This window comes from Dendropsophus ebraccatus, chromosome 15 (assembly GCF_027789765.1).
Source record: "Dendropsophus ebraccatus isolate aDenEbr1 chromosome 15, aDenEbr1.pat, whole genome shotgun sequence".
NCBI lineage: Eukaryota > Metazoa > Chordata > Amphibia > Anura > Hylidae > Dendropsophus > Dendropsophus ebraccatus.
The window spans coordinates 65,389,548-65,409,653 of NC_091468.1; the positions used below are offsets into that span (position 1 = coordinate 65,389,548).

The 20,106-nt window shown below is 45.9% G+C and overlaps 1 protein-coding gene across 5 annotated transcripts in view; it reads right to left on the reverse strand.

Annotated features, from left to right (window-relative positions):
- Nucleotides 1–20,106, reverse strand: part of RGS17 (regulator of G protein signaling 17) — a 79,923-nt gene that overhangs the window by 39,288 nt on the left and 20,529 nt on the right. The window contains exon 1 of one of the 5 annotated variants that reach the window (XM_069954620.1): nucleotides 13,462–13,539. The exons of 1 other annotated variant lie outside the window; for it this stretch is intronic. The gene's annotated coding sequence lies outside the window, so the exon portion shown is untranslated. Of the gene's footprint in view, nucleotides 1–3,804; nucleotides 3,973–11,012; nucleotides 11,019–13,461; nucleotides 13,540–20,106 lie in introns of those variants that run through there. 3 more of the 5 variants (XM_069954622.1, XM_069954624.1, XM_069954623.1) reach the window with 3 other exon arrangements.

Consider the following 20,106-nt stretch of genomic DNA (forward strand, 5'->3'; position numbering starts at 1 on the left):
CAATTGTAAAAACTTTGCCCATTACGTAACTACACGTCTAAAAATATGATAGAGTTCTGCATACAAGGCACATGGACACCATATGCAGCTTTGTTTAACACAACTCTTTGAAGACTCTTTGAAGACTTGTTTTAGACGTCTTCTCTAGAAGCATAGTCACTTCCTGCAAGCGTTTTTTATGTTATACTTTTTTGTTATCCAAACCTTATCAAGTGCGAGCTATTGGTTCATTGTTATCCTAGTGGGGATTTTAGCTCTTAAAATATTAGATTAAGCTGAAATGCTCAGAGATCATGTAAGGGATTAAAAAATCTGAGTCTAAAATGGATAAACTAGCTGTCCAAAGCAGGAACTTTTTCAATAACATTTGCTTATGCTCTATTTAAACTATTTTAAAGTGGTATTGCACAAAGGTAAAATACATGTTGAATCATCCCCCTTCTGGAGACTAACAATTCCTTCAATACTTGTTATTACCTGTTTTGACTCCTTTTCCCAGTTCTGAGCTGCTGCTTTGTGGTGTAGACACAGAAAACTGTATAAGAGCTGTTTTCCCCATCTCCCTCATCCCCCCCTCCCATCTGAGACGGCTCATGTAAACAGTGTCTCCGTCTGACAATGTTTCTGCACTCTGTAAGGCCGGGAGGATTAATCACAGTAAGGTCACAAGTAACTTGACCTTATATTGACCTTGCATTACATAGAGCAGAGACATCCGGCCAGGGATGCTGTTTACATGAGCCATCTCAGAAGGGAGGGGGAGAAGGAGTGAACAGCTCGCACACAATCCTCTGTGTCTTCAGCAGCAGGCTCAGAACTGGGGAAGGAGAGTGAAAATGTAATGAGTGGAATACCCCCTTAAGAAAGCTTGGTTGAATAATGTAGTTGTCTGCAAAAGGGGTCTAAGCGCTGAATGAAATGTTCATTAAAAAAACAAAACCCTGTCAGTGTCGCCTGTGTGAATGGATGTGCATACATGACCTAAACTCTATCTAATTTACTGTGTATGGGACTGACAGAGATAGCTGGGTAGCAGAGAGCACACATAGGGGGGCAGTATCCCACCCTCAGACATACTGTGCAGCAGACAAATTCCCAGGCAATGCCGGGATGTGCCATTATGCATAATTCCTCTACAGTAAAGATAGCGGTGTGAGAACATTCTAGTGTGGAACTACAAGTGCCAGCATGTCCTGCCTGTATTAGAACGTATCAGTGTGCTGAGAGGTTTAGTACTCAGCAGCCTAATGGCTTCTTTTGCCCTTATGTTCTCAGTTCCTGACATGGACAAAGGTGGCAGCAGAGAGCACTGTGTCAGATTGGAAAGAAACACCATTTCCTGCAGGACATACAGTAGTTGATAAGTACTGGGAGACTGGAGATGTTTCTATATATCTTTCTAATACCAGTTGATTTGAAAGAAAAGAAATACATTTTTCAGGTGCAGAATGTGCTTTTAGTATTCTTCACCACTGGAACAGAACTTCTCTCTCCATCCCTCTTTACTGCTCATCTGACTCTGACTGTTCTCCCTCCCAATAGTGCTGACACCTACTATCCCGTCTCTGCTCCTACTTACTGCTGGTGACATTTCTCCTAAGCGCGAGCCCCCTAATCAACCTCTCATGACCCCTTTATTCTCAGACCTTTACGCCGGACCCTTCGCCTTCTCAGTCTCATTCTAAGGGGCAGACACTACAGAATATGGTGAATCTATAGCCCTGGCACAAAAATCTGGAAAAAAAATAAAAATAAATACACGCTTCCTGGATGAAGCCTAACTCCAAAGAAGACTTGTAAATGTACAAAGAAGCACTCCTCATGTTCTAGTCTGCAATGCACAAAAAGGTACCGCCATCTAGGCAGTTTTAAAAGCGACTCTGTAACCACCAGCCCCCCGCAAAACCACTTGTACCTTCGGATAGCTGCTTTTAATCCAAGATTTGTCCTGGGGTCCCTTTAGCAGGTGATGCAGTTATTGTCCCAAAACAACTTTTAAATTTGCAGCTCTGTCAAATTGGCGTGACCTAGAGTGTCTGTGCCCTAGGCTTGCACCGCCTCTCCATCCCTCCTCACGGCCCTCTTTATCATTAGGAATGTCCCAGGGCATTCCCAGGAATGTCCCTGCCTGGGGCATTTCTAATTATGAGGAGTGCAGGGAAGAGGGATGGTGGGGCATTGCAGGCCTAGGGCACAGGCACTCTACGCCATGGCAATCTGACACAGCGCTGCAAATTTAAAAGTTGTTTTTTAGGACAATAACTGCATCACCTGCCGAATGGACCCCAGGACAGATCTTGGATTAAAAGCAGCTATCTGACGGTACAAGTGGTTTGGGGGCCACATTGTGGGTACAGAGTTGCTTTAAAGTACAAAGTAAATAAAGTTCTTTCTTCCATCATGGCGTACAAAAAGCAAGCAACGTTTCGACCTGATAGGTCTTTCTCAAGACGTATTAGGTTGAAACGTCTCTTGTGCTTTAGACGCCATTATGGAACAAAGCACTTTATTTAATTTGCACATTAAAAACTGCCTGGATGCCGGTACCTTTTTTTGCATTACTAAGACTTTGGATTTCCGGTAGACTACAGGACTGGTAACTTTGCTTTATCCACATTTTATATTTTGTGTATCATGTGATCAAGGTGCATCACCATGCATTATTTTTTTACTAATACAATTTTCTTACTTAGAGAGCAGAAGATAAGAGTAAAACTGCCAGTGATTTCATTATGTGACCACAATGGTAGAATGGTGCTGGAGACTATTGATGAATGGACACATTACTGTAGAGAAGTACAATTACAGCATATAGAACTTGTGGTTACTTTAATTAAAGATAAACTTCTCTTCTCAGAAGTGGATAGGGCAGACATGGCTAAAGACATCTCAAGGGAATTATTAACCCTTTAAAACTGGTTTATTTTTGGTCTTAAGGATGAAACATTTTTTTTCCTATCTTCCATATCTTTTTTTTTTTTGTTTAAAGTTGTGCAGCTTAAATAATGTGGTATCTTAGTTTCATGGATCTGAAGAATTACAACAATAAGTATAGGTAGGTTTTTATATGTTTTAGTGCAACAAAAGCTTTTTTACTGGATGGTTAAAAAAAAATAAAATAAAAAAATAAATAATATATATATATATATATATATATATATATATATATATATATTATATATTTTTTTTTTGACAATATATATGTTGTTTCCAAAATTGCATACAAAATATTTACTACATTTCCCCATTATGCTGTAACCCCATGGTGGGGGAGAAAGAGAGAAAAAAAAAAAAAACACAACCGTGTTTAATCCTCTATAATTCAATAACATAGATGTGTAGAAAATGTATGAGAAATACCTCTTACATGGCGTCGTGCGAACCCGGACTCTCGGCAATGATTCCCGCTGTCTAAACCTCCGTGCAGAGGGTGGATACAGCGGGAGCACCGCCTGAAAAACCAGGATACAGCCACAGCCATAGGCAGTATACCAGTTTTCCAGGCGGTCCTCCTGCTTTATCCACCCTCTCCACGGAGGTTTAAGACAGCGGGAATCATTGCCGAGAGTCCGGGTTCGTACGAACCTGAACCTCGGCAGGTTCGGACCATCCCTAGTCGTATCTTTTTGAACGTACTTAACCATTGCTCTTTAAGTTGGAGGCGTAGGCTTTATCTTGCCCCTATTTAGGGAATTTTTCTGAATATCAACATTAAAAAAAAAAGTAAGAAAATAGAGATGTACATAAAATCAAAACCAGTGCTCCAAAACTTCAGTAAATTCTACAATAGGTTAGGTGCCTAACCTTGGTATGAAAGGAGAGTTACGAATCTTGTCTCTTGCTGTGAAAGAGTTAGATGAGTGAACTTGCCGAAATTTTGGGTCGGCCCGAACTGTACGATTGGCATTTGAATCCCGCTGCCTGGAGAAGGTGGACGTAGCCTGAGGACTACCTGGGATACTTCTATTAAATCTGGGAAATTAGAAGGTTCTGGCAGTGCTGTTATGAACAACAGATTAGGAGGGTTCATAATTATAGATGCATAGGGGAAGATTTATCAAACATGGTGTAAAGTGAAAGTGGCTCAGTCGCCCCTAGCAACCAATCAGATTCCACTTTTCATTCCTCACAGACTCTCTGGAAAATGATAGGTGGAATCTGATTGGTTGCTAGGGGCAACTGAGCCAGTTTCACTTTACACCATGTTTGATAAATCTTCCCCATAGTTTGTAGAATAAGGATATGGCACTCATGGATGAGCAACGGACAGCTTCACGCACCAAACAGTGAGCATTTCGTCAAGGCCAAGTGCACACTGTTTGGTGCATGAAAGGTTGGTCTCCTGTCCACGAGTCTCCACTCCACCTCCCATGTTAGGGATATAGGTCGATTTTATACCAACTCCGGGTGAGTGCCACATCTTTATTCTACAAACGATGCATTTATGGGACTGAATCAAGTAGAACACGACCTAAAGGATTATACCAGCCAGAAGGCTTAGCAGTGTCTTCATTGCAGTCACTGGATAAGTGTGTAGTGCTGAGATATCTCTCTATTGATGTGTTCATGTTTATAGATGAGCAAAACTGGAGCATGCTCGAGTCTGATCGTGCGGCATTTGATTACCGGTGGCTGAAGAAGTTAAATGTTGTCCTAAGGAGTCCTGAAAAACATGGGTACAGATTATGGCCTAAGGTTGTATCCATGTTTTCCCGGACTCCTCCCCCTTCTTCAACCAACGGTAATAAAATGCTGAACGATTGGACTGGGACATGTTCAAGTCGCGCTCATCTCTATTCATAATTAGAGATGATCGATCAGAGCTGAGATTCAGGTTCGTATGAACCCGAACCATCGGCATTTGACTCCCGCTGCCTTCCCGTTCCGTGGGGAAGGTGGAGACAGCCCGAGTACTGCCTGGAAAACAGGGATACAGCCTCGGTAATAGGCGGTATTCCTGTTTTCCAGGTGGTACTCGGGCTGTCTCCACGGAACGGGAAAGCAGCGGGAGTCAAATGCCGATGGTTCGGGTTCGTACAAACCTGAACCTTGTCCCTGTTCCATCATCTCTATGCATAATATGTATATAATAGAAGTAAAAAAACTATCATAACAAATTACATGAAAAACCTGCATGTTTCCTGCTATTTTTTAATCAAAAATCATTTGAAACTTTTTTAACAACACCAATGGCACTAAATGGCAGGTCGTCAATTTGCACTGACGTGACAGCATAATTATAGCTCCTCTATGACTTCAATATTTTGACCAAAAAAGTTGCCTGGAATCTTGGGAATGGAGGGAAACGTATGGTGGACCCACACAGTCCCGGGCCTTAAATTGTCTTAGCATTATAAGGCTTCATATGTGAAAGTCATGGCCAAAATATGGTACCGATACAGATGCACACATTACCAGACTGGGCACTATTTTTGGTTCTAATGTTATATAGTTGTTGTTGAGTGTAAAACTTTTTGAAAGTTGTCGGCCCCTTACAGATACATAATTTCTACATGTATGCCAAGATAAAACTAACTTGTCAACAGGATGGGGGACAACTAAGAGATTGCGGCATCAGCTCGCGGTACGTGACCCACAGCTCTATTCATTCTCTATGGAGCCACTGGAAAGTGCTGTTCTCATCTCTCTCCGGCAGCTCCATAAAGAATGAATGGAGCCGCTGGAGAAAGATGAGTACAGCACAAATTTTGTTCGGTAAAAGTGAGTACTTTCTATGGTTCTTAAAAAAAAAGTTCTTTATACGGTTATTAGATCTCAGACATAACCATACTATATCATACCACTAAATGTATCTATAGAGGTTTTCTTTAGCGGTTACATAGACTACCAATGTGCAGACAAATGCCAAAGCTGTGTCCTAAATCTGACTCCTCTAAACATGTGGATACAGGACGGCTCTTTCGAAGCTTCTATAGCAATTCTGTTGTCAAATCTGTTGATTGATTCGATTAATTTCTGTGGGATAGAAACTGACAAAGTGGACTTAAAAAAATTAAAACATAAACACAAAAATGAACAATTCGTCAGCTGATGGACTGCCTGATCAGGCAGTAAGAGAGTGGGATGGAGCACTGCAGCAGTCACTGATTGGCTGAGCGGGCAATTCATCAGCCAGGTAAGGCATTTTCCTGACATCATTGGAACTTGGGTTAGGATACCCGACTGATGGATTACCTGCTCAGCCAATCAGTGACTGCTGCAGTGTCCATCAACTGGCTTATGATGTCGGCAGTGAAGGAGGTCCTGCAGGCCAGTAGGGGTCCCTGGGTGGCACTCCAGTTCTGCAAAGACACAGGGAGAGATAAGTAATGATTGCTTTCCTATGCAGCTGAGTGCGCCGACTGCCCGGAGAGGGAGGACATCACTGTGCAGGAGCATGGTGTAGAGCGGAGACTCCCCTCATTATGACAGGAATCCCTGCTCCTTTACAGTAAGTGGTGATGCACAATGTACCACTACTGCTAGTCTTTACACTGTGTGGACCGAATATTCTGCACCTGACCCATGGAGTGTAAAAACTGATTAAACACATTTACATAGTTCTCTATGTACACACAGCTCAGTTCTCAAACTGCTCAGTTCTGGAACAGCCTTCTAGAACTGACTGAGCTCAAGAACAAAGGTATTATTGCATGGCTATGTGGTGTCCCACCACAAGTGTTACAAGTGCTTTACACCTCTTTGCAAAAGTCTGTACTTCATGTCAAAGTGGTAATGAAGTAGAACCTAAGTTTTACCACAAGATGTCGCTACTGTTGGTAACTATACTGTACTATATAATGCACAGCTGTAGTAACTAAGGGGTTATTGAGAGCTTTCTTTTCTACTCTAAATATCTCTATCCTCCTTTCTCTTTATACTTTCTTCTCCACTACTCACAGGGCACATTACACCTCCTGTAGGAAGTCGTCACATGGGGAGAGGAAGTACACACTCACACTTAGTTAGTCTTACCTAAGTCTTGTTGTAGAGAGGTTGCAAGATAGGACGGACCCTGCTGTAGTCCAGCTGGGCCCTGGCTTTGCCAGGTCCCCACTCCTAGTCAGTGTGTCCAATGTAGTCTAGTCAGTGGTAGTGGATAGACGCACATGGGAGACGCAGACACAAGTTTCTTGTTAAGCTACTCAGGAGAGGAGTGGTCAAAGAATACCCCAACCCATGCCGAGAACACGTCTAAAAGTGCAGGACAGTATCCTGATAGCAAGAGGAACTGATCTTGATAGGGAAAAGTTGCTAGAAGCCTACATAATCTATCTTGCAGCACGGGTGTCACCAGGAAATCCTGACCACTCTGCTCAACTCAGGTAACAAGGTCTGGGACTTGTGTCATCCTCATAGGACGGGTCACCTGACACTGTAGGGCAAACAGGTGGTACACAACAACAAAGGTCGAAACACGGGCACAAATATACTTCTAATTACAAGTCTTCAGTATTTTACTTCTTCTTCTTCTAATGTTTCGGCAGAGCACTGTTCTGGACTCTCACAACAAACCTCCTCTCTACTGTTCTGGACTCTCAGTACAAACTCCTCTCTACTGTTCACAGCTCACTCTACTTCTCAGCTTACAAGTCAGTTTAGTTCTTCTATTCTACGGTTCTTAGCACAGATTCTGTTCTATGGTCAACTATTGTATAAAGTATTTTCACAGTAAAGAAGATTTATTTATGGTAACAGGACTCAGTGATTATTGCTCCAGCTCCTACACAGTAAATACCACATCCTTGGGTCATCTCCCCTTTCTGTGGGTGGCGATACCGATAGTCCGGGTGGGTCACAACTCCACTCCGGACCACCATGATAAGTACCCTAGGGACCCCCTCAAAGCCCGGCAGGTCACCGACCACAGGGGAAAGGATATAGCCAGTCTCCCTAAAATAAAAGCAGGTGTGCTCCCATACCTGTGTGCCCCACTGGCACTGGCGTCATGACAGTACAACGCAGTCAAACGCTCATGCAGACGCACACCACAGCTACATGTCCCCAAGTTCCCGACCCGGCTGATGGATTACCCGCTCAGCCGGTCAGTGACTGCAGTGGTATCCCACCACCACTGACTGGCACACTGGTAGTGTGGTGCTGCAGGAGCATGGTGACAGGTAAGCATACTTTCTTTATTATGTCCCCAACCCTTCACCCCCGGGCTGTAATTTTTTAAAAACTTTACCAGACTTCTCCTTTAACTATCTGGTTACAGTGGCATCAGTCATGGTATATATTACTCAGTTCTTAAAGGAGAAGTCTGGTGTTGGAGGGGAGTCCCCTAGCTGCTTCCTGAACGGGGATCTGGGTCGTGACGTGTCAGCCCCGCTTAGCCAGTCAGCAGGCCTGACACATAGCGGGCAGGTAGGTGCATGTTGTTCTGTTCAGCCACCTCCTCCCCGGCTCTTTTGAAAAAAAAACCAAAACATCTGACCCCTGACTTCTCCTTTAAAGTTGATGGTGTAAGCATTAAAACAAGTAACTGACTGACAATGAAAAAATAATAATTGTGATGTCTACACAACTTATTCAGAGCATCTCCAAAATGGTCTTGTGGGATGTTCCTGCCGTGGTATCTACCTACCACAAGTAGTCCAAGGAAGGACACCTGGTGAGCCAGTGATATGGCCATAGGCACACAAGGCTCACCAATTCTTGTGGGCAGCAAACACTAACCCAGCTGGTCTAATCCATAGAAAAGCAACTACAGCACAAACTGCTGAAAAAGTTAATACAGCCCACAATGAGGGTCAGAACATACAGTGCAATGCACAACCTTGTTCAGAAAAGGTTTGAGGAACACAATAAGGCTGTGATCCCACCCAGTATTTCTGCTCTGTATTCTACAACCAAAACCAGGAGTGATGGCCGTCATGCAACAGCAAAACAACAGCCATTGTTTTAAAACAGGGATTGGGAACCTTCTGCTGTGGCAAAACTACAATTCCCATCATGCCTGGACAGCCAAAGGAAATGCTGCCATTAGTGCAATTTGATCGCAGGACCCCAGCACTGCAAGGCTACAGTGCTAACCACTGAGCCACCCATGACAAAACGAGTCTGATCCATGGAAACCCTCACCTTTCAAGTTTCAGAGTTAAAGGAGAAGTCCAGCGAAAATTTTAATTAAAGTATTGTATTGCCCCCAAAAGTTATAAAAATCACCAATTTACACTTATTACAGGAAATGCTTATAAAGTGCTTTTTTCCTTGCACTTACTACTGCATCAAGGCTTCACTTCCTGGATAACATGGTGATGTCACTTCCTGGATAACATGGTAATGTCACTTCCTGGATAACATGGTGATGTCACTTCCTGGATAACATGGTGATGTCACCACCCGACTCCCAGAGCTGTGCGGCTGTGGCTGCTGGAGAGGATGATGGCAGAAAGACACTGAGGGACACAGGGCACTGGAGGGACACTGAGCATCCCTCTGCCATCATCCTCTCCACCAGCCACAGCCCGCACAGCTCTGGGAGTCGGGTGGTAACATCCCCATGTTATCCAGGAAGTGACATCACCATGTTATCCAGGAAATGACATCACCATGTTATCCTGGAAGTGACATCACTATGTTATCCAGGAAGTGACATCACCATGTTATTCAGGAAGTGACATCATATTTATCCAGGAAGTGACATCACCATGTTATCCAGGAAGTGACATCACCGTGTTATCCAGGAAGTGAAGCCTTGATGTAGTAGTAAGTGCAGGGAAAAAGCACTTTATAAGCATTTCCTGTAATAAGTGTAAATTGGTGATTTTTATAACTTTTGGGGGCAATACAATACTTTAATAAAAATTTTAGCCGGACTTCTCCTTTAAGATCATGGGACTCTCGAATTCCGATCCATAACACATTGCCCGTGCACGGACCGTAATAATGGAAGGTGTGAAGGCCTTCTTACATACCAAGTCTGCTTTCAGCCTTTAGAAATCATGATGGGACTTATGTAGAGATGAGCGAACCTGGAGCATGCTCGAGTCGATTCGAACCCGATCGTTCAGCATTTGATTAGCGGTGGCTGCTGAAGTTGGATAAAGCCCTAAGGCTATGTGGGAAACATGGATATAGTCTTTGGCTGTATCCATGTTTTCCAGACAACCTAAGAGCTTTATCCAAGTTCAGCAGCCGCCACTAATCAAATACCTAACGTTCGGGTTCGGATCGACTTGAACCCGAACCCGGTTCGCTCATCTCTAGCCTTATGCACAAATGCATAAATTAAGTTAAAGGGGTACTCCAGCGATTTTTTTTTTCTTTCAAATCAACTGTTTTCAGAAAGTTCTACAGATTTGTAATTTGCTTCTATTTAAAAATCTCCTGTCTTCCAGTACTTATCAGCTTTTGTTTGTCCTGCAGGAAGTGGGATATTCTTTCCAGTCTGACACAGTGCTCTCTGCTGCCACCTCTGTCCATGTCAGGAACTGTCCAGAGCAGCAGCAAATCCCCATAGAAAACCTCTCTAGCTCTGGCCAGTTCCTGACATGGACAGAGGTGGCAGCAAAGAGCACTGTGTCAGACTGGAAAGAATACACCATTTCCTGCAGGACATACAGCAACTGATTAGTACTGTAAGGCTTGAGATTTTTATACAGAAGCAATTTGCAAAACTGTATAACTTTCTAAAACCAGTTGATTTGAAAGAAAAAGTTTTTTTTGTCAGAGTCCCCCTTTAAGATTGTTCAAGTAATCTGCCCCAGCAATGGTTTCAAAACTCCAGCTCAAAATCCTTCTCTATAGATGCTTCCTACAGAGCCTGTGTGACACAGTGAAACCACATGGAGTTTCCTGGCCAATCACACTCCAAGCCACTGACACTGACACACAGAATGCTTATAAGTGGCCCCTGAGCACTTACACCCACCCAGGGGCATCAGTTTTCACATCTTTTAGTTGCTCTTTATTTAAAGGGGATGACAGATGACAGATTCCCTTAAAGTAGGACATTTAATGCGTCACGGTTTATTCATCGAATCCTATTAAATGCTAAAGATATTTACATTATATCCGGTCAGCCGGAGCATTTCATAATCCGAACAGGCAAACGCTGCGTTTCGCTATTCTGCTGGTTTTGTCATAGAATATAATGGGAGAAGCGATCCTCTGATTGTAGGCTTCCATATGTGAACGTCCGCCCTGAGATCATCCAACGGTTTGACCAAATGTAATCTAATGGCAGACAAACAGCAAATGTGCTGCTCACCCCTAATAATCAGTATCATGCCATTCTATAGAGCAGGGGCTCTCCAGCTGTGGCCAAACTACAACTCCCATCATGTCTGGACAGCCAAAGCTTTAGCTATAGATGCTATAATACATTATACCTTGCTTCTGAAAGCTTCACCGTCCTAAAGTATATGGAAATAGGTTAAATGTCGTAGTCAATGCGTTTCATCGGGGTCTTTAGAACAAATCTAAGAAAAAATAAATAAATAAATAAAAAATCCTATTTCTTCATTGGTTTTCATATATAATGCACCCTGATATGCCTGGAATCAAAGCTCTGCTACAATGTATCAATGTTGGTGGAATGTATCAATCCCTATAGTGTATCAATCCCTATGGTGAGTCAATGTATCAATCCCTATAGTGTATCAATGTATCAATCTCTATAGTGTATCAATGTATCAATCTTTATGGTGAGTCAATGTATCAATCCCTATGGTGAGTCAATGTATCAATCCCTATAGTGTATCAATGTACCAATCTCTATAGTGTATCAATGTATCAATCTTTATGGTGTATCAATGTATCAATCTCTATGTTTTATCAATATATCAATCTCTATGGTGTATTAATCTCTATGGTGTATCCATTTGTATGGTGTATGAATGTATCAATCTCTATGGTGTATCAATGTATCAATCTCTATGGTGTATCCATTTGTATGGTGTATGAATGTATCAATCTCTAAGGTGTAATAATCTCTACAGTGTATCCATCCCTATAGTGTATCAATCCCTATGGTGATTCAATGTATCAATCCCTATAGTGTATAAATGTATCAATCCCTATAGTGTATCAATCCCTATAGTGTATCAATGTATCAATCCCTATAGTGTATCAATGTATCAATCTCTATGTTTTATCAATATATCAATCTCTATGGTGTACCAATCTCTATAGTGTATCAATGTATCCATCTCTATGGTGTATCCATTTGTATGATGTATGAATGTATCAATCTCTATGATGTATCAATCCCTATGGTGTATGAAAGTATCCATCTCTATGGTGTATCCATTTCTATGGTGTATCCATCCCTATGGTGTATCCATCCCTATAGTGTATCCATCCCTATGGTGTATCCATCCCTATGGTGTATCCATCCCTATGGTGTATCCATCCCTATGGTGTATCCATCCCTATAGTGTATCCATCTCTATGGTGTATCCATTTCTATGGTGTATCCATCCCTATGGTGTATCCATCTCTATGGTGTATCCATCTCTATGGTGTATCCATCCCTATGGTGTATCCATCTCTATGTTGGCTATCCAGTAGGCTGTGCGTCTCATTCCTGTAGAGGATGCTGCGTTACATAGAACCCCACCAATCACTCCGTCATTAGTAAACATCTATCAATATTTACATAGTGGCTGCTCAGTGTGCAATGATCATACAGGGGATTTGCCAACATCGTCTGCGAGATCCAGTGGGCGTTTCTTTCCGTTTAATTGCGATGCATTACAGAAGACATAAATACTATGCATCTCCCCTCCTCCCTCCTCCCCGGCTTCACTGGGATACACTGGGAAATCGACAATGACCTTAATTCACTGTCACAGCGCTGCATATACCGATTATCGATTATCACCCTATCATTACATTGTTAGTTATATATATATATAGACTGATCTCATAGACACACATATGATTTGGTAGATTATTTCCCTCTGCCTCCCTTCCCTGCTTCTTCTCCCCTCTCCTCCTCCTCCTCCTCCACCTCCACCGCCTCCAGTTCTCACGTTTTGATAATGTTTCCTGATGATGGGGATTCTTTACCCCCTCCCATATCTGTTGCAGCTGCTGCTAGTATCTACTCTCCATCCATTCCTGCTGGTGTGATGCTGGGAAGGCGAATGCAGCTACTGCACCAGCAGACCAATGCAGGACCCAGATGTGTCACACACACACACACACACACACACACACACACACACACACACACACACACACACACACACACACACACACACACACACAGCTATGAATGGGGAGCAGCAGGGATACCTGTTAGAATAACACAATCTCTGCTCTCTGCAGTATAATGGGGCTCCCAGTATATCACTGCAGTACAGGGTGACATGCTGCCATTTGCTGCTGCTGTCTCCCTGCACTGGGCTGTGATTGCTGCCCATCTGGATGCCAGCCCTGTATAATGGGTAGTAGGTAAAGGTGGAGAAGAGGAGGAGGGGGAGGAGGGGGGTGATATGGGGGGGCTCTTACCCACTGCCTGCGGATGGGGGGCTGCTGCCTGCCGTGTAGCTCTCCTTCTGCTGCTCTCTAGCCGCGATGTATTGTTGCCATCCGCCCGACTTCAGCACCCAGCCGGCAGAAATAGAGGAAGAGAGGAAAAGAGAGAGAAGCCTACAAGATAGAGGGAGTGATAGAGTGTGAGAGAGAAGCCAAGGGGGGGCAGCCGGGTTGTGCGCATGCGCGGCCGAGCAGCAGGGGAGCAGCAGAACAGCCTCAGCTAGAAGGTTACAACCATTTCTACACATCTCTCCCATTCACGACACCTCTGCAGCAGCTTCATCCCGGGCCCCCTGCAGATCCCGGAGGGAGAATCATGTGGGAGAGACGTGCGGCTTTCCTCTGTGTGTGCACAGGCTCCGATCAAGAAGCAGTCCTGAGATAAACCCGAGAGAGAAACGACTGATCCTGTCCCTGCTATAAGATACTGACCCTGTCCCTGCTATAAGATACTGACCCTGTCCCTGTTATAAGATACTGACCCTGTCCCTGCTATAAGATACTGACCCTGTCCCTGCTATAAGATACTGACCCTGTCCCTGCTACAAGATACTGACCCTGTCCCTGCTATATGTTACTGACCCTGTCCCTGCTATAAGATACTGACCCTGTCCCTGCTATAAGATACTGACCCTGTCCCTGCTATATGTTACTGACCCTGTCCCTGCTATAAGATACTGACCCTGTCCCTGCTACAAGATACTGACCCTGTCCCTGCTATATGTTACTGACCCTGTCCCTGCTATAAGATACTGACCCTGTCCCTGCTATATGTTACTGACCCTGTCCCTGTTATAAGATACTGACCCTGTCCCTGCTATAAGATACTGACCCTGTCCCTGCTATAAGATACTGACCCTGTCCCTGCTATAAGATACTGACCCTGTCCCTGCTACAAGATACTGACCCTGTCCCTGCTATAAGATACTGACCCTGTCCCTGCTATAAGATACTGACCCTGTCTCTGCTATATGTTACTGACCCTGTCCCTGCTATATGGTACTGACCCTGTCCCTGCTATATGGTACTGACCCTGTCCCTGCTATATGTTACTGACCCTGTCCCTGCTATGTGTTACTGACCCTGTCCCTGCTATATGTTACTGACCCTGTCCTTGCTATATGTTACTGACCCTGTCCTTGCTATATGTTACTGACCATGTCCCTGCTTTATGTTACTGACCATGTCCCTGCTATAATATACTGACCCTGTCCCTGCTATAAGATACTGACCCTGTCCCTGCTTTATGTTACTGACCATGTCCCTGTTATAAGATACTGACCCTGTCCCTGCTATATGTTACTGACCTTGTTCAAGCAATGAAATACTGTCCCTGTTTTAAGATACTGACCCTGTTCCTGCTATAAGATACTGAGCCTGTCCCTGTTACACTGACCCTGTCCCTGCTATAAGATACTGAGCCTGTCCCTGTTACACTGACCCTGTCCCTGCTATAAGATACTGACCCTGTCCCTTCCCTTTTATGTGTCTTTTTATATTTCCTGTGTATTAGTTTTGTACTTATGCAGAATATAGAGCCCAGTTTATTTCTACAAACATCTAATGTTTATGGTAATTGCATAAATATTTACTTTATTTTCATAGCACTAACTTATTACACAGTGTTCTTCAACAACTGTATTCATCGCTGGGGTTCACATACTAATTGCTCAGTCTTATAAACACCCACTGGATATGAAGGGGATCTATAGATCAAACGTTTGGGCTCTAGAAACAATTTCATGACATTCTTAGAACTCATATACTTCACTTGTTTGTTTGTTGTGTTTTCTTTAGGCTTTTTCTACCAATAGGGGGCGGTGCTTTAAGAGAGACTCAAGAACTTTTTTATTACAGTAAACTACAGCGATAAATACATATTTTATGTTAATATGGAAACTTCCATTATAGCCCAGGATACATCTCATAGAGATTGGGATTTTACTGTCCTGCAAGATCGAGCAAAACGGTAGAAAATTGTGTTTTGGTTAAATAATTAAAATGCATTATGAACATTATTTGCTGCAAAGCGTATTACCCCACCGAGCTGCAGAGATAACTAGACAACAGTGGGTTTTCATTTGACGGGTGATGACACACATATATATGATGAGTGATGACACTTATATATGATGAGTGATGGCACCTTTATATGATGGGTGATGACACACTATATGATGGGTGATTACACCTTTATATGATGAGTGATGACACCTATATATGATGGGTGATGACACCTTTATATGATGGGTGATGACACCTATATATGTGTGACGCCTGGAGTAGTGGATCCACTGGACCGTCACCAGCGATGGCACTAACCTCACCAGGGAGCGGAGTCTAAGGGGCCGCTGGTTTTCACCAGAGCCCGCCGCAAGGCGGGATGGACTTGCTGCGGCAGGCGACCCCCAGGTCGCTATCCCTGGCTTGGTTGCTAGTGACGGCAGGCGAGGCGTGGCAGGAGCAGTAGGCAGGAGATGGTGCGGGCAGAGGTCTGTGGGCGTAACCGCAGGTGACAGGCTGAACACAGGAGCAAAGGTGTCACAGGGGAACAGGAACCAGGATCAAGGACTAGGGACCAGGTAGCGGATAGGAATCAGGAACAGGGACTAGGGACCAGGTAGCGGATAGGAATCAGGAGCAACAGGGAGCTGGGCCAAACGCTATGGGAAGCATGTAGAGGCTCCAACACGAGGGACAGGGCATGCTGGGATTTATAGGGAGTGATAGGGTGCAACTACCAATTAGGGATGGACTGGCCCTTTAAATCTGAGACAGGCACAGACGGAGAGCGGAGCGGGACGAGGTGAGGCGCCCCCCGGGGCCAAACAGACCGCAGCGCCGGGTCCCTGCACCGGGACCCTGGCAGCTGCGCGGGATAGAGGGCGGTCGCGGCGGCGGCCCGGAGCCCGGGGCGCCGCCGCGGCCATGACAGTACCCCCCCCTTTGGCCTCCCCCTCTTTCTAGCCTGCAGGAACCCCTTGATGAGATCTTTATCCAGGATGTTAGCCTCGGGTTCCCAGGACCTCTCCTCAGGACCAAATCCTCTCCAGTCCACCAGGAAGAATCGTCTCCCTCTGACAGTTTTCATGGCCAGAATGTCTTTAACAACGTAGACGTCGTCAGAGACGGCTTGTGGAACAGAGAACGAAGACTTAACGGAGAACCGGTTGAGGACCACTGGCTTCAAGAGGGAGACATGGAAGGCGTTCGGAATCCGCATAGTAGGGGGCAGGCGGAGTTTGTAGGTGACAGGGTTGATGCGTTTTAGCACCGAGAAAGGACCAAGGAATCGAGGACCCAACTTGTAGCTGGGAATCTTGAGTCGAACATATTTGGCCGAGAGCCAGACTTTGTCACCTGGAAGAAAATTCGTGGCAGGTCTCCTCTTCTTATCAGCCTGGTCCTTCATGCGTTCAGAGGCTTTGAGTAAGGACTGTCGAGTTTGTTCCCAGATCGACTGCAGGTCAGATAACAACTCCTCCACAGCTGGGACCCCAGAGGATGGAGAGAGAGGCAGAGGAGGACGAGGATGATGCCCGTAGACCACATAGAAAGGAGACTTGCCTGTGGAACTCGAGTCCAGATGGTTATAGGAGAATTCCGCCCATGGAAGTAGATCGGACCAGTTGTCTTGGCGGCTGGACACAAAATGACGTAGGTAGGTACCCAGGATCTGATTGACTCTCTCCACTTGCCCGTTGGTCTGGGGATGGTAGGCCGATGAGAAGTCCAGCTTCACTTGGAGCTGCGAGCAGAGGGCACGCCAAAACTTAGAGACAAATTGAGAGCCTCGGTCGGACACAATGTGAAGAGGAAGTCCATGCAGGCGGAAGATGTGTCGGAAGAACAACTGAGCCAGACGAGGAGCAGAGGGTAGGCCAGGAAGGGCCACGAAGTGAGCCATTTTAGAGAAGCGGTCCGTCACCACCCAAATAACTGTATTGCCCGCAGATGGAGGTAGGTCTGTGATGAAATCCATCCCAATGTGGTGCCAGGGATGGTCCGGGACTGGCAAGGGCAAAAGTAGGCCGGCAGGTCTTTGACGGGGAGACTTATTCCTGGCACAGACTGCACAGGAAGCCACAAAATCCTTGACATCCTGGAGGAGATTGGGCCACCAGTAGTGACGGGAGATCAATTGCCCGGTCTTTTGAGCTCCTGGATGCCCGGCCACCAAAGAGGAATGCCCCCACTTCAAGATGCGTTTACGGAGTGCGGGGCGCACATAAGTCTTCCCGGGAGGCAGTCTCTGCAGAGCAGAAGTGCCAACTGGTACTAGGCGGTCGGGAGGTATTATGTGACGAGGAGATTCCTCTCTCCCCATGAAATCGGAAGCTCGGGATAATGCATCGGCCTTTAAATTCTTCTCGGCTGGACGGAAATGGATAGTAAAGTTGAACCGGGAGAAGAAGAGGGACCACCTAGCCTGCCGGGGATTGAGGCGTTGAGCCGATTGAAGGTAGAGGAGGTTCTTGTGGTCCGTGTAGATGTTAACGGGGTGTTTAGCCCCCTCTAGTAGATGACGCCACTCCTCCAGTGCCAACTTAATGGCCAGGAGTTCACGGTCCCCAATAGTATACTTCCTCTCGGCAGGGGAGAAAGTTTTCGAAAAGAACCCGCAGGTTCTGGTCTTGCCTGAAGTGTCCCTTTGCGCCCACAGAAGAAGCATCGACCTCGAGAGAAAACGGCCTGGAGACATCCGGGCGGACTAGAGCAGGAGCAGAGGCAAAGGCAGACTTAAGGCTATTGAAGGCTTGTTCGGCCTCTGGAGGCCAACGTCTGGGGTCCGCCCTCTTCTTAGTGAGGGCCACTATGGGTGCGACCAGGGTAGAGAAGTGAAGGATGAATTGCCGATAATAGTTGGCGAATCCAAGGAAACGTTGAATAGCTCTAAGTCCCACTGGGCGTGGCCATTGGAGGACAGCTGAGAGCTTGGCCAGATCCATTTGTAGACCCTGGTCGGAGACGATATAGCCAAGAAATGGAAGACTGCGCTGATGGAAAATGCACTTCTCAAGCTTGGCGTATAGATGATTGGCTCGTAGTCTTCGTAGGACCTGGCGCACTTGCGCCACATGAGTCTGCTGGTCTGGGGAGAAGACCAAAATGTCTTCCAAATAGACAATGACGCAGACATAGAGGAGGTCTCGGAAGATATCGTTCACGAATTCCTGGAAGACCGCTGGGGCATTGCATAGGCCGAATGGCATGACCAGATATTCGTAGTGCCCATCTCTGGTGTTGAAAGCGGTCTTCCATTCGTCTCCTTTACGAATACGGATCAAGTTATACGCTCCCCTGAGATCCAGCTTGGAGAAGATCCTAGCTCGACGAAGACGATCGAATAGTTCAGGAATAAGCGGAAGAGGATAGCGGTTCTTAACAGTCACCTTATTCAAGCCCCGGTAGTCTATGCAGGGGCGGAGGGAACCGTCCTTCTTCTGAACAAAGAAAAATCCAGTGCCAGCGGGAGACGTGGATTTACGGATGAAGCCCTTCTGTAAGTTCTCCCGGATGTAGGAGGACATGGCTTCAATCTCGGGCACAGAGAGAGGGTATACTCGACCACGTGGAGGAGAAGCCCCTGGAAGAAGGTCTATAGGGCAATCATAGGCCCGATGAGGTGGTAGAGAGTCCGCCTCCTTGGCCGAGAAAACATCAGCAAAGTCTTGGTAGTCCTCCGGTAGTCCGGATAGAGGCTTGACATAAGCGGGTGACCTCGTAGAGCACTTGGGTTGCGGAGATCTCAGACACAGGTTATGACAGTCCTGGCCCCAGCTGAGAACCTCCCCAGTTCTCCAGTCCAGCTTAGGGGTATGTAATTGTAGCCAAGGAAGACCCAGCAGGATGTTGGAAGAGGAGTGGCGCAAGACATAGAAGGAGATCTTCTCCTGATGTAAGGCGCCCACCTGGAGGACTAGGGGTGCCGTCTGGAAGTGCACAGCTTCGGTAAGAATCTCCCCCGTAACCGAAGAGATAGACCGGGGTTGGGCTAGCTGGATCACGGGTAACCGCCATCTTTGGACCAACGAAGCAGAAATGAAACTGCCAGCAGCGCCAGAGTCGATGAGGGCAGTAGTCTGGAAAACTTGCCCTGAGGGTGTCTGGATGGAGACGGGCATAGTCAACCTTGGAGAGGTGGCATTTACACCTAGGGAGGCCTCTCCCACCGGACCTAGGTGCGAGCGTTTCCCGGACGCTGAGGACGTTGGGGACATCTCTGCCGATAGTGATCAGCGCCTCCGCAATAGAGGCAGAGATTCAGGTCCAGTCGACGGGTCCTCTCCTCAGTCGTCAGGCGAGCACGTTCCACCTGCATAGGAACCTCTGGAGACGACTGGGACATAGGAGCAACGGGATTCTGGAACACCGGTGCCAGCCGAGGATGGCGACGGGGCAGACTCAGACGCCGTTCTTGCCGGACCTCCTCCACTCTCTCGGAAAACCTGGTGTAGACTCTGGTAGCCAGTAGGATGAGTTCGTTCAAAGAGGTAGGCAGGTCTCGGGCAGCGAGCACATCCTTCACTTGACTGGACAGGCCCTTTTTAAAGGTGGCAATCAGAGCGGCCTCATTCCAGTCTAGTTCCGCAGCCAGGGTGCGGAACTGGATGGCGT